This window comes from Athene cunicularia (assembly GCF_003259725.1).
Source record: "Athene cunicularia isolate RWA chromosome 2 unlocalized genomic scaffold, athCun1 chr2_part1, whole genome shotgun sequence".
NCBI classification, from domain to species: Eukaryota; Metazoa; Chordata; class Aves; order Strigiformes; family Strigidae; genus Athene; species Athene cunicularia.
The window spans coordinates 153,366,188-153,376,706 of record NW_020799095.1 but is presented as its reverse complement, the minus strand read 5'-3'; the positions used below and the strand labels follow the sequence as shown (position 1 = coordinate 153,376,706).

Below are 10,519 nucleotides of genomic sequence, written 5' to 3'. Positions count from 1 at the left end.
TCACCGGCCTGCCCGCGGGTCTGTGCTGCGGCGTCGCGCTGCGGGACCGCCCGGCTGACGGCCCCTCTCTGCCCTCGCCCCAGATCTGATGCCGGAGAACGTGGTGGAGGAGAAGATAAAGGAACTGGACCTGAACATGGTGATGGCCGAGATCCGGAGGGAGGGTCGGCCCGGAGCCCAGTGGAGGTGAGGAGGAGTGGGGAGGTTTCAGAGCAGCCGTAGCCGCGAGCCCAGGACCTGCATCCAGCCTGGTGATCCCGGGGTGATGGCAGAGCACTCACAGGGTCACAGAGTCACAGAATCCTTCAGGCTGGAAAAGCCCCTCGGGGTCATCAAGTCCAACCCTCAGCCCGACTCTACACAGTTCTCCCCTACCCCACATCCCCCACAGCTCATCCCAACGGCCCTGAACCCCCCCCAGGGGTGGGAACTCCTCCCTCCCTGGGCAGCCTGTTCCACTCTCGGACCACTCTTGCTGGGAAACATTTTGTCCTCCTGCCCAGCCGGACCCTCCCCTGCTGCAGTTTAAAGCCACTGAAGTCCTCCGCACCGCTCTTCTCTCCTGCCTCCCCCAGTAATCGCCCTGTCCTGCTTCTCTCCCAGGTACTCGGAGGTCTCCTTCCTTGAACTCGACAAATTCTTAGAAGACGTCAGGTGGGTGGAGGGTGCTGCTGCCCGACCTGCACTGTGTCTGCCTCCTCCCTCGGCTCCCGGGCCGGGGCCCGTGCTGCAGCTCTCGATGTGTGTGACCCCCCCGTGCCCCTCCCCGGGGCCAGCAGAGCTGGGCTGCGGCGCCAGGGTGCGGGGGGCTCTGTGGCCGCGCTGCCGGCCCTGCCACGCCACGGGGCAGGTCCCTGCTCTGGGCCCCCGCAGCAGACCCGTGCCAGGGCTCAGCTGTTTGTCCTCCCTCTGTGTCGGTACCAGGAACGGGATCTACCCCCTGATGAACTTCGCTGTCTCCAGACCCCACGCCCTCCCGCGGGTGCTCTCCCAGCCCCAGGAGGACCCTCAGAAAGCCAAGACTCCCACCCCAGAGCCCTTCGACGTGGAGACCAGGAAGGTAAGGCCAGATCCAGCCAGGGATAGGCGCTGCCCTGGGCGTGGGTGAAGAGTCTCCGCTCCCAACCCCGCGCTGTGGGAGCGCCTCTGCCCTCGGCCGTGCCGGGGTCAGAGCTCTCTCCTCGCTGCGCCGCCTGCCCCCGGCCTGCGACAGTCCCTCTGGCTGGGGCTAGCGGGGTCCGTTTCCCCCGAGGCCTCTGGAGCAGCCCCTTGCCTCTGATCCTTCGGCCCTGCCTCCGGCCTCGCACCGGCTCTGGGGCGCGTTCCATGCCTCCTTGCTGGGGGTGTGTTGGAAACCCCACCGACGGATCCTGGCGCTGCGGTGGGAGCTGAGGCGCCGGCCCAGCTCAGGCCCCGTCCTGCCGGGCGCTGCGCGGGCGGGACCGCGCGTCCCCGCACGGAGTTGTGGCAGGAAGGCGAGGGCAGGGGGCTGTGGGCCCCGCGGGGAGCGGGAGGGCTGCCAGGCTGGGCAGGCAGGGAGGGACCAACACAGGGCGAGGGCGTTTGAGCAGAAGTGGGGCCTTCCAAGCCCACGGTGTAACCTTTGCTGAACGAGCGGTTCCGTGCTGCGGTGTCACCCCTCCCGGGGCCGGCCGGCTGCCGCCACGTCCCCACAGAGCCTGATAGCCCTGTTCCCTCCTCAGAGGGCACCACTCCAGCCCAGGATCATTTTGATGGCCCTCCACTGAACTTGCTCCAGTTCATCAATGTCTGTCTTGTTTTGGGGGACCAAAATTAAATGCAGTTGGATCTAAACTCCTGGATGTAGTTTAATAAGTGCCAACTAGAGGGGAATAATTATTTCCCTCCATCTCCTGGCTGTGCCCCAGAACGCTGTTGGCCTCCCTTGGTGCCAGGGCACGTTGCAGCTCATGTCCTGCCTGCTGCCCACCCTGACCCCAGAGTCCCTCCAGCAGCACCAGCACAGCCTTCCTGCCAGCCAGGCCACCCCCGGCCACGTCCTTGCCAGGGATCGTTCCTTCCCGGGGGCAGGAGCTGGCGTTTGTCCTTTGCTGACACACACATACGGGGAGATGAGGCTGTTGGCCGCCGTCACCGTGCGCGGCTCAGGCACGGCGCTTCTTCCAGCTCCTGTCCCTGAACCGCCGGCCACCCTGAGAGCAGCCAGGAGCTTCAGAGAGAGAGGGCTCTTCAGAAAAACCCCCATGGGACCGTGATTCCCCTGGGGTGACACTTCTAGTCACTCACTGGTCACCCGTGGCACTGTCTGCGTGTTGCCGTGGATGACAGGAATGCAGTTTCGTACTTGATGTTAAAAATACCATGTAGGGCTAAACCTGCTTCTTATTCCTGCAAGATGCTGTGGAATGCCTCTCTTCAGAAAGTGCACCAGCAGTGGTTTCTTCCTGTCTGTCTGAGGAGCAGCTTTCCATGCACTTAGCTTATGCTTTATTCATAGTTCTCGGTGCTTATTTTTAGTGCGAGCGCTGTGGTGATCGATCAGACACGTTAGAGGAATGTAAATGCAAACCTACACACTTACGGCTTTCCGGCTCCTTGCATCCGTTACACGCTGCTTCTTCACCTCACGCTCCAAGGGGAGTTTGGCGAGTGCACTGTCTGACCAGTGTGTTCAACTGGGTTTTACCCAATTTGACAAAGGACTGGTAATCTCAGAAGCACCGAGTTTCTGCAGATTTCAGGAAAACTTGCAGCTGGACAAACCTGCAAGTCCCAGATGAGCGTAGTTACAGTGCAGAGTTCTGGGAGGCACTGGAATATGGATGCTGGATGGATCCAAGGAATTTTTTTTCACGATGAGGATGGTTAAACAGCAGACCAGGGGCGAAGAGAGGCTGTGGGAGCTCCGTGGAGGTTTTCAAAACCCAGCTGGGCAGAGCCCTAAACAACCTGCTCCGAATTCAGTGCTTGGACTAGAGACCTCTGGATGTCCCATCCCACCAAGTGACTCTGATCCCAGCAGCAGGTTGAGGCGGCAGGGAGCAGGGGGTAATGATCCACTCAGACATAACCAGCCTTGTCCCTGATGGTGCCTGCTAGAGGCTGCCCAGCTCGGAGTGCTCAGAGGGAAGGGGCACCCGCCCGGAGCGTGGCCACGCCGGTCACCGCGCCCTGGAGGAACGGGTGCCTGGGGATGGTAACGGCCAGAGGACAGCAGAGCTCAGTGCCATGGGATGTTGTCACAGGGAGGAGCTGCAGTGGAGGGCACAGGGTCAGGGGAAGGAACAAGCATGTAACTCGCCTCTGAGCATAAGCTTGAAATCGAGGAATTAAACCCTGCATGGAGGGGGATGTTGACTCCTCGCTTGGTTTCCTCCTGTTTGAGCTGCCCGACTGCAGCTTGCTCTGGCCTGCCTCTGCCCAGACAACGGGACTCTTGGTGTGAACCATTTTCATGGGAACTTGAAGTTGACCTGACTTGAAGCTGACCCGGTTCCTTCATCAGAGGTTGAGGATGACATAGTGATGAAATGCCATTTTCTAACACATCTCATATTCTGCGATGCAACGCGTTGAAGAAAATCCATATGTCATTTTAATAATATGCAAGGTTTTGGTTTTGCTCTTTTGTCTGGTTTAAGGATTGGTCACCCCGTAAGGATGTGAACAAGTACAGGATCAAAACGTAACCAGGAATTTAGGCAGAGCTTGAGGGAGAAGCCTACCCCTGGCAAATGGAGCAGAATTCACCCTGGATGTAAAGGTTCTGAGAACTGCACCTCGCACAGGGCTCCCTCACCCACCTCTGGAGCAGCTGGCAGTGGCCATGGCTCGTGGCTGGACACTGGACTAGATTCACCCTCAGTGCCCCATCCGCACGACTCCGAGAAGTGTGGGAAGAGGTGGAAGGTCAGGCTGGCAGTTGGAATTAGGGGCTTTAAGTAGGAATTTGAAAGTCGTGCTTGGAAAGAAGTAAAGCAGGCCTGGGGGAGCCACGGGGCTGTGTCCAAGCTGATGTTGATTTTGTCCTCTTCTAGGTGGTGCAAATGCAGTGTAACATGGAGCTGAATGAAGACAAGACCCAGTGGCACGTAAGTATTCAGCTCCTGCTCTACGTGAGGCACTGGGGCAAGACCTGCTCTCTGTGCCCGTCCCTGGCACCCAGCCAGGAGGAAGCTTGATCTCAGCTCATTTGCTGCAGTACCCAAAGGATTTACTCTTGTCCCTTTATAATAAAAGAAGTCTGAGAAGAATGAAGGCACCAGCCCCTCTGGCTGCAGGACAGGAAGGCCTTGGTGTCTTTGGACATCTTTTAACTCTCCTTCTTTCTAGTCAAACAGTTGCAGGTGAGCTGTAACTTGAGAGAACATTCCCCTAAGGCACTCAGAGTATCCTGCCAAAGACATCCAATATCTCAGCAGTTACCAGCATCCTCCCTGCTCACCACTGCCGCAGTTTCTAGTGCTGCTGGGAGAGTCAACACCTTTCTCTCTTTTGGAGAAAACGGTGTTTGCAAAGAGCTCTCTCTTCTTTCTGCAGCTGACCCTTCTGCTGATCCTGGAGGACAAACTGCATCGACAGCTGAGCTACGACTTGCTGCCCAGTAGGTTCACTTGCAAGTAAATTGTCGTGCGTGAATGCAGAAGTACTGCCTGGTGGCCCTGGTCAGTTTTAGGCTTAGATTGTGTTAGACACAGATTGTGTTTAGAGCCAGCTTTTATTTCCTTCTCATACTGGGAGAGCAGACTAAACCTAATATCTGGGTAGTACCAGTTCTTGCCCACTCAGACCCTGGGCTTACAGCCTCTGGCACGTGGCAGTAACTTGTGCTCTAAAGTGAATGTCGGGAGTCCAGCAAGTGGCCATCCAGGCCCGGCAGCTCACCCTGGGACACGTGCTGGGCAGTTCCTGGGGTAACACGAGTGGATTCTTCCCTCGTTCCCAACCCCAGCAGTACCTGTCAGAGGGGAAGGTGGGCCCTGCTCTGAGGGAGCTCATGGCTCGGGGGGAGGCTGCTCTCCCCAGAGGAGCTCCAGCATAGCAGGGTCCTCCCTAAACCATGCAGAAGGCTGCTGGAGGCTGCACGGCCGGAGCCCCTCAGCCACCTTACGGCCAAAACCCAAGCACAGAGCATGGAAATCAACACCCGGGAGCTGCTGCTTCACCAGCTCTCGGTGCTTTTCTGCCCACAGGTAGTGTGTGGGCTGCCTGTCACGCTGAGCCAAAACGGGGACAAAAAAATCAGAAAGGGGCACATTGCCAAGTCTGCTGTGCTTTGTGTGGTTTGGGACTGGAGCTCATTCCTGCCCCACACCTTGTTGAGCTCCAGTTCACTGCCTGCCTCTGCGCTCTGCTTGTCCCAGGATTAATTCATCTAGTGGTTGGACTGGATGATCTTCAAGGTCTTTTCCAACCTGGATGATTCTGGGATTCTGCAATTAGCAGTTACTTAGCCAACCTAAAGTGGACAGTGTGTGCCCCTGAAGCTAAGGAAGCCTGGTGCTGCGGGTTGGGAGAGGGACACCTCCCTGGCAGGGGAGGAACGGAGAGATGCATGAAGGCTCACGTCCTCCCCGCTCCCTGTCTCTGCAGCCGATAACTCCAAGGACCTGGCCACGGAGCTGGTGCACTATGGATTCATCCATGAGGTAAGGTGCCTCGCCGCTCCTCGCCCGTGCCACCGCAGCCCCAAGTCCCTGTGACGCCTCTTCCTGGGGAGCCATTGCTCCTCCGCTCCGTCGGCAGCCGGCGAGCGGTCGCAGGGACAACCCTTGATGCTTCCTGGTTGTGTCATTGTTTTTCTCCATCCTTTGCTCGCGCCTGACCCCAGGTTGCTGTTCTGAGGGGACAGGCGTGTTGTGGTGTCAGGGTTAACGGCACCAACCTCGCAGCCATGCCGAGTGAGAGCCAGGAGTGCCGAGGGGAGGAGGTTGAGGCCACCTCCCATTGCTGCTCCCGCTGCCTGGGCAGATTTCTGCCTGCAGAGGGGTGGGCCACCCCAGCACCCGACCACCGGGCTCTCCCTTCCGCATTCGCAGATGGTCCCAAGAAAGAATTCAGAGCAGCCCGGCCACTCAGGGCACGCGGCAGCGCAGCCTCCAGCAAGGGCAGCATGGAGACAATTAAAAATGTATTTATTTGTTTTGTACGAGTTGGGCATTCTGGGGCTGTAGGCAAAGTTTTGGAGAATTCCTCGTTCTGGAGGCTGACATTAGACAAGGAAGGGGTCGCTCAGCTTCACTGAGCGAAAAATGTACATGAGCACACCTGGAGAAAAGGACATTTAGAGTTTCTTCATCTGAGCACGGTGGCTGCACGGCTGGGCCCTGACACAGCATGATGCTTCCTCCCGCGCGTGTGGCCCCTGGGGCAGCCTCCTGCTGGGGCACGGACCTCACGCAGGTCCACGTCCCACGGGATGTAAATGACCTTTTTCTTTCTCCTTTTAACACGTCTTCCCCTCTCCAGCACCTTAGGACAGAGGTGCCTTTCCCTCAGGTGCTGTAGCTTCCTTACGCTGTGTTTAGCTGGGGAGTCTGCTGCCTGTTTCTGACAGAAGGACTTGTGTACCCACATGCTCCTCTGGTTCTCCAGCTGTAGTGGTTGGTCTAACAAGATACTACCTACACCTTACAGATTCTTGTCTTCAAGATCCAAGGGCTTTTTAAAACAAAAGTAGTAACTGAGCAGCAGTAGTGGCAAAGGGGTGCCTCTAAGCACCAAGGAAACAACTGATTCCACATTTTTCATTTGAGTGAGAATTTTGAGCTTGTTTCTGGCAATTCCAAAACCCCTCCACGATACAAGGTGGGGGTATTTTGCATCCTTTACATATCACTGTGTATTTCAGTCATTTCTTAAGGAATAAACATTCTAATTAAGTTAGAAACCACCTACTCCTGAATGTATCAGAAAAGACATTTCTGCCCAAAATAGTTGTCAGAACAATAAAAAGTGACATTATTTTTTATTGCTGTTAGCAGTGAAGATATTATAAAACACGTGGCCATAGAAAATCTCTAGATCCAGTGTTGGTTAGTTAAGTTGAAATTCAATTAAACAAAAGAAGCCAGACCCGTTCGGATTGGACACTTCAAAGAACTTGCCGCTGTTTTGCCTGCGTAACACACCTGACAGACACAAAAAGGCTCCAATCCTGAGTGGTCATCTGGGTTATTCAGTAAATACAATCGTTATTAATGGTGTGTTCCGGAGGTGCGTGCGAGTTGTTCCCTTCCCACCTCAAAACTCAGATGTGAAGTCGGTGGCTTGGGATGGAATCGTGTAGGGAAGGAGATGCCCGAGGTGGCCGAGCCAAATTGATCCGTTGGCATGTTTTGTCTTTTATTTTAGGACGACTGTGAAAAGCTGGCGAACTTCCTGGAAAATGCCTTCCACAAATACCGGTCTCCTCCCTTGTGAGCGCCCTCGGCGCGGTCTGGGCCGGGAAACGTTCCAGACTGGCAGAGACCGCGGGGCTCCTGAGCCCGCTCCCTCCCGCAGGCCCGGTCGAGCCCGCGAGGCCGTCCCGGGGCGCCCAGCTGTGGGGTGAAGAGGCGGCAGCAAGCGGAGGAGTCGCCCACAAACACGAGCAATTCCCCACGCAGCGCGAGGAGTCGGGACCGAGCGGGCGCATGCACTCCGGTCCCCACTCCCGGCCCGAGGGAGGTGTGAGGAGGGGCGCGGGGTAGCACCCCCGCAGCCCCTTCCCCACGGCGTTTGTTGAGATGCAAAGCTGCTGCAAGAATCCCCTAAACTGAAAATTTCTGCCTGGGAATGATAAGCTTTCTTCACTGCAGGTCCCGACGCTATTTTTTGCCCTCTGTGCCAGCTGGTGGGACAGACAGAAGGGAGGAGACGTGCAGGGTGCAAGAGCTCTGGCGCAGTTCCCGATCTGCCGCATTCCATTCTGTATACCCCGTTTCTCCTGTTTTGTTAAGGTTCCCCCAGCACAGATGAGCCACTGTGATGCCTTGTAATTAGAATCGCACACCTTGGTCTAAGCTGAAGAGAGAGCTTTGTGAGCTGGACTTGATAGGGCACGAGAAGAAATGCCAGAAATCCCAACCCACCAGCTGGGTCCAAACACGTGGATCAGCAGAAAGCTCTCTGGTGCTGAACAGAGCCCTTGCCATTCCCCAGCTTGTCTTACAGCCTTCAGAAGTCTCGCGGCATCTTGGGGGGCAGTCAGTCACCTTAGCTGCTGCGCACGCCAGGCGCTGTTGGCGACGAGCGCACGCAGGGATGGTTTGTGTCGCAGCAGCTGCTCCCTGTGCTGCCCCAGCTGCTCCCCGTGCTGCTCTGGCTGCCCCCTGCGCTGCCCCGGCTGCCCCCACGCTGCTGCCGGTGCCCGTGCGGCTGCCCGCGCCTCGCCGTGCTGCTCCTGCCCCGCTGGGCCGGGTTTGCCGCGCTGCCGCGCTATGCTGAGCCGCCCTCTTGTGCTGTGTTTCCCCGTTGTGCTGTGCTGTGCCCACTTTACAAACTGACAAATCAATAAAGCCTCTGGAAGCTTATCTCATCAGAGCACTCAGCAAACCGCTCGATCACTTCTTAGTCACGCCTGCAGTTAAACTGAACGTGAAATGGCTTCCCGGAGTTCAGCAGATTTAGGCACAAAGTCAGGCAAATCAGGTAGAGAAGGAATTCAGAGGAGAAACACCACAGCGCTGCTTGATTCAGAAATCACTCTTTCTCCAGAACAAGTTTGCACTTGCCTGTGCAAACTGAGAAATTCCTTCATACACCAACTGCCTCATTTACCTGATGAGCTCATTAGCTCTTTTTTAACACATTTCACCCGGCTGAGTTCCTTGTTTGATTTCACACGGTCACAGCTTGCCCTGGCCAGTGGATTTCCCTGCTGCTAGCTGTGCTGCATTTGGCACCGAGGAGTTCACTAACCAGCCATCCCGGGGTGTTTCCAGTACGCCACAGAATCACGGAACAGTCGAGGCTGGACGGGACCACTCAAGATTTCACAGGCCCCTTCCCACCTCTGCAGCCACCCAGTCCGACCCCCTGCTCCGGCGGGGTCAGCTGGAGCAGCCTGCCCAGGACCGTGTCCTGCAGGTCTGAGTATCTCTGGGCACAACCTGTTCCTGTGTTCAACCACTCTCACAGAAAAAAAAAAAAAAGTGTGTTCCTACATTCAGATGGAATTTCCCGTTTTTCTGCCTGTGCCCCCTGCCTCTTGTCACCGGGCACCGCTGAGGAGAGCCTAGTTGCACCTTCCTCACCCTCCCACCAGATGTTTGTGCCCCCTGGCGAGACCCCCCTGAACCTTCTCCAGGCTGAACAGCCCCAGCTTCCCCAGCCTCTCCTGCGAGGTGCTCCAGCCCCCCAGCATCGCGGTGGCACTGCGCTGGCCTCGCTCCAGTAAGTCCAGGTCTGTCTCACCCTGGGGAGCCCACCCCTGGGTCCAGCACTCCAGATGTGGCCTCACCAGCGCTGAGCAGAGGATCAGTCCCCTCCGGTGCCTGGCGCTGACTTTTGCCACGAGGGCTGGTTGCTGGCTCCTAGCTCAGTGTCCAGCGGGACACTCGTCCCTCTGCAGGAGCAGCCCTGGGCTGGACTCCTGCCCTCCGCCTGTGAGTCCGCAGGGCGCCGGAGTCCTGGGGTACGGGGAAGGGGTGTCCTCAGGCACCGGTGGTCACACCTGATTGGCTAATTAGGATTGTAATTCCTGCCCACAATTATAGCTGCGGCATGTCCCGACCTTTTAGGAGAGTATCTCCCCTTACTTTGAAGGCTGCAGTGTGTAGGAATTACTGTGTCTCAGTCATGATGGTTTCCAGTGATTAACTGCTGTCACTTAAATTTAGGCTAGAAATAAGGGACGCTGGTTTATGTTCCAATTCATAATGCACCTTTACCTCCTCAACGAAGAGAACTTTTACAATGCAAGACTTTCTCATTGTAATGGTAATTAGATGCTAAGTCATCTTTTAACTGCTTTTGATAAGCTTTATTGGCCTGAACTTCTTAAATATTTTATAAAATAGGCTTTCAGAATCTGTAAACTTCTTGTAGATTTTCTTCAGCCTTGCATCTCCTCTGAAGCAGGGCCGAGAAGCCACAACATTCTCATGCCAGTTTAGCTAATCAAGTGCAAGGTGTAACAGCACATCTCTCTGTCCTGGTTATCAACACTTTCTCGTTAAAGCAGAACCGCCACCTTGGGGCGTCTGCTTGGGGCCCCATTTCGGAGCAGCACTTCCATCCCTTGTGCCAGGCTGCTGGACCTTGCCTTTACATTTAGGTGCAAGAGATTGGAGCCACTTGCAAAGAAAACAGAGCAGAAGGGATGGGGGGAGCAGCCAGGCAGGCACCAGGGCAACGTTTCACTTCAGTTCTCAGCGGATGGGCCCTGATCTGCGCCCAAGCTGCGCGTTCAGCAACGGCCGATCCACGGCGGGCGCGGGGTAGCGGCCCGGGAGGCGGCCTCGGGGCTCTGGCACGGCACAGCCCGCAGGACGGGTCGGTCCTGCAGCGGCAACGTCCGATGGGACTCCGGCCGCAACTCCCCAGGCCGCGCCCC

General features: G+C 56.7%; 1 protein-coding gene across 2 annotated transcripts in view; it reads left to right on the top strand.

The window, feature by feature from the left end:
- Positions 1–7,335: 7,335 nt before the first annotated feature.
- The window catches only part of PUF60 (poly(U) binding splicing factor 60), a 32,839-nt gene continuing 29,655 nt past the window's right edge, over positions 7,336–10,519 (top strand). The window contains exon 1 of one of the 2 annotated variants that reach the window (XM_026842775.1): positions 7,336–7,400. The gene's annotated coding sequence lies outside the window, so the exon portion shown is untranslated. The remainder of the gene's footprint in view (positions 7,401–10,519) is intronic. The other variant, XM_026842777.1, reaches the window with a different exon arrangement.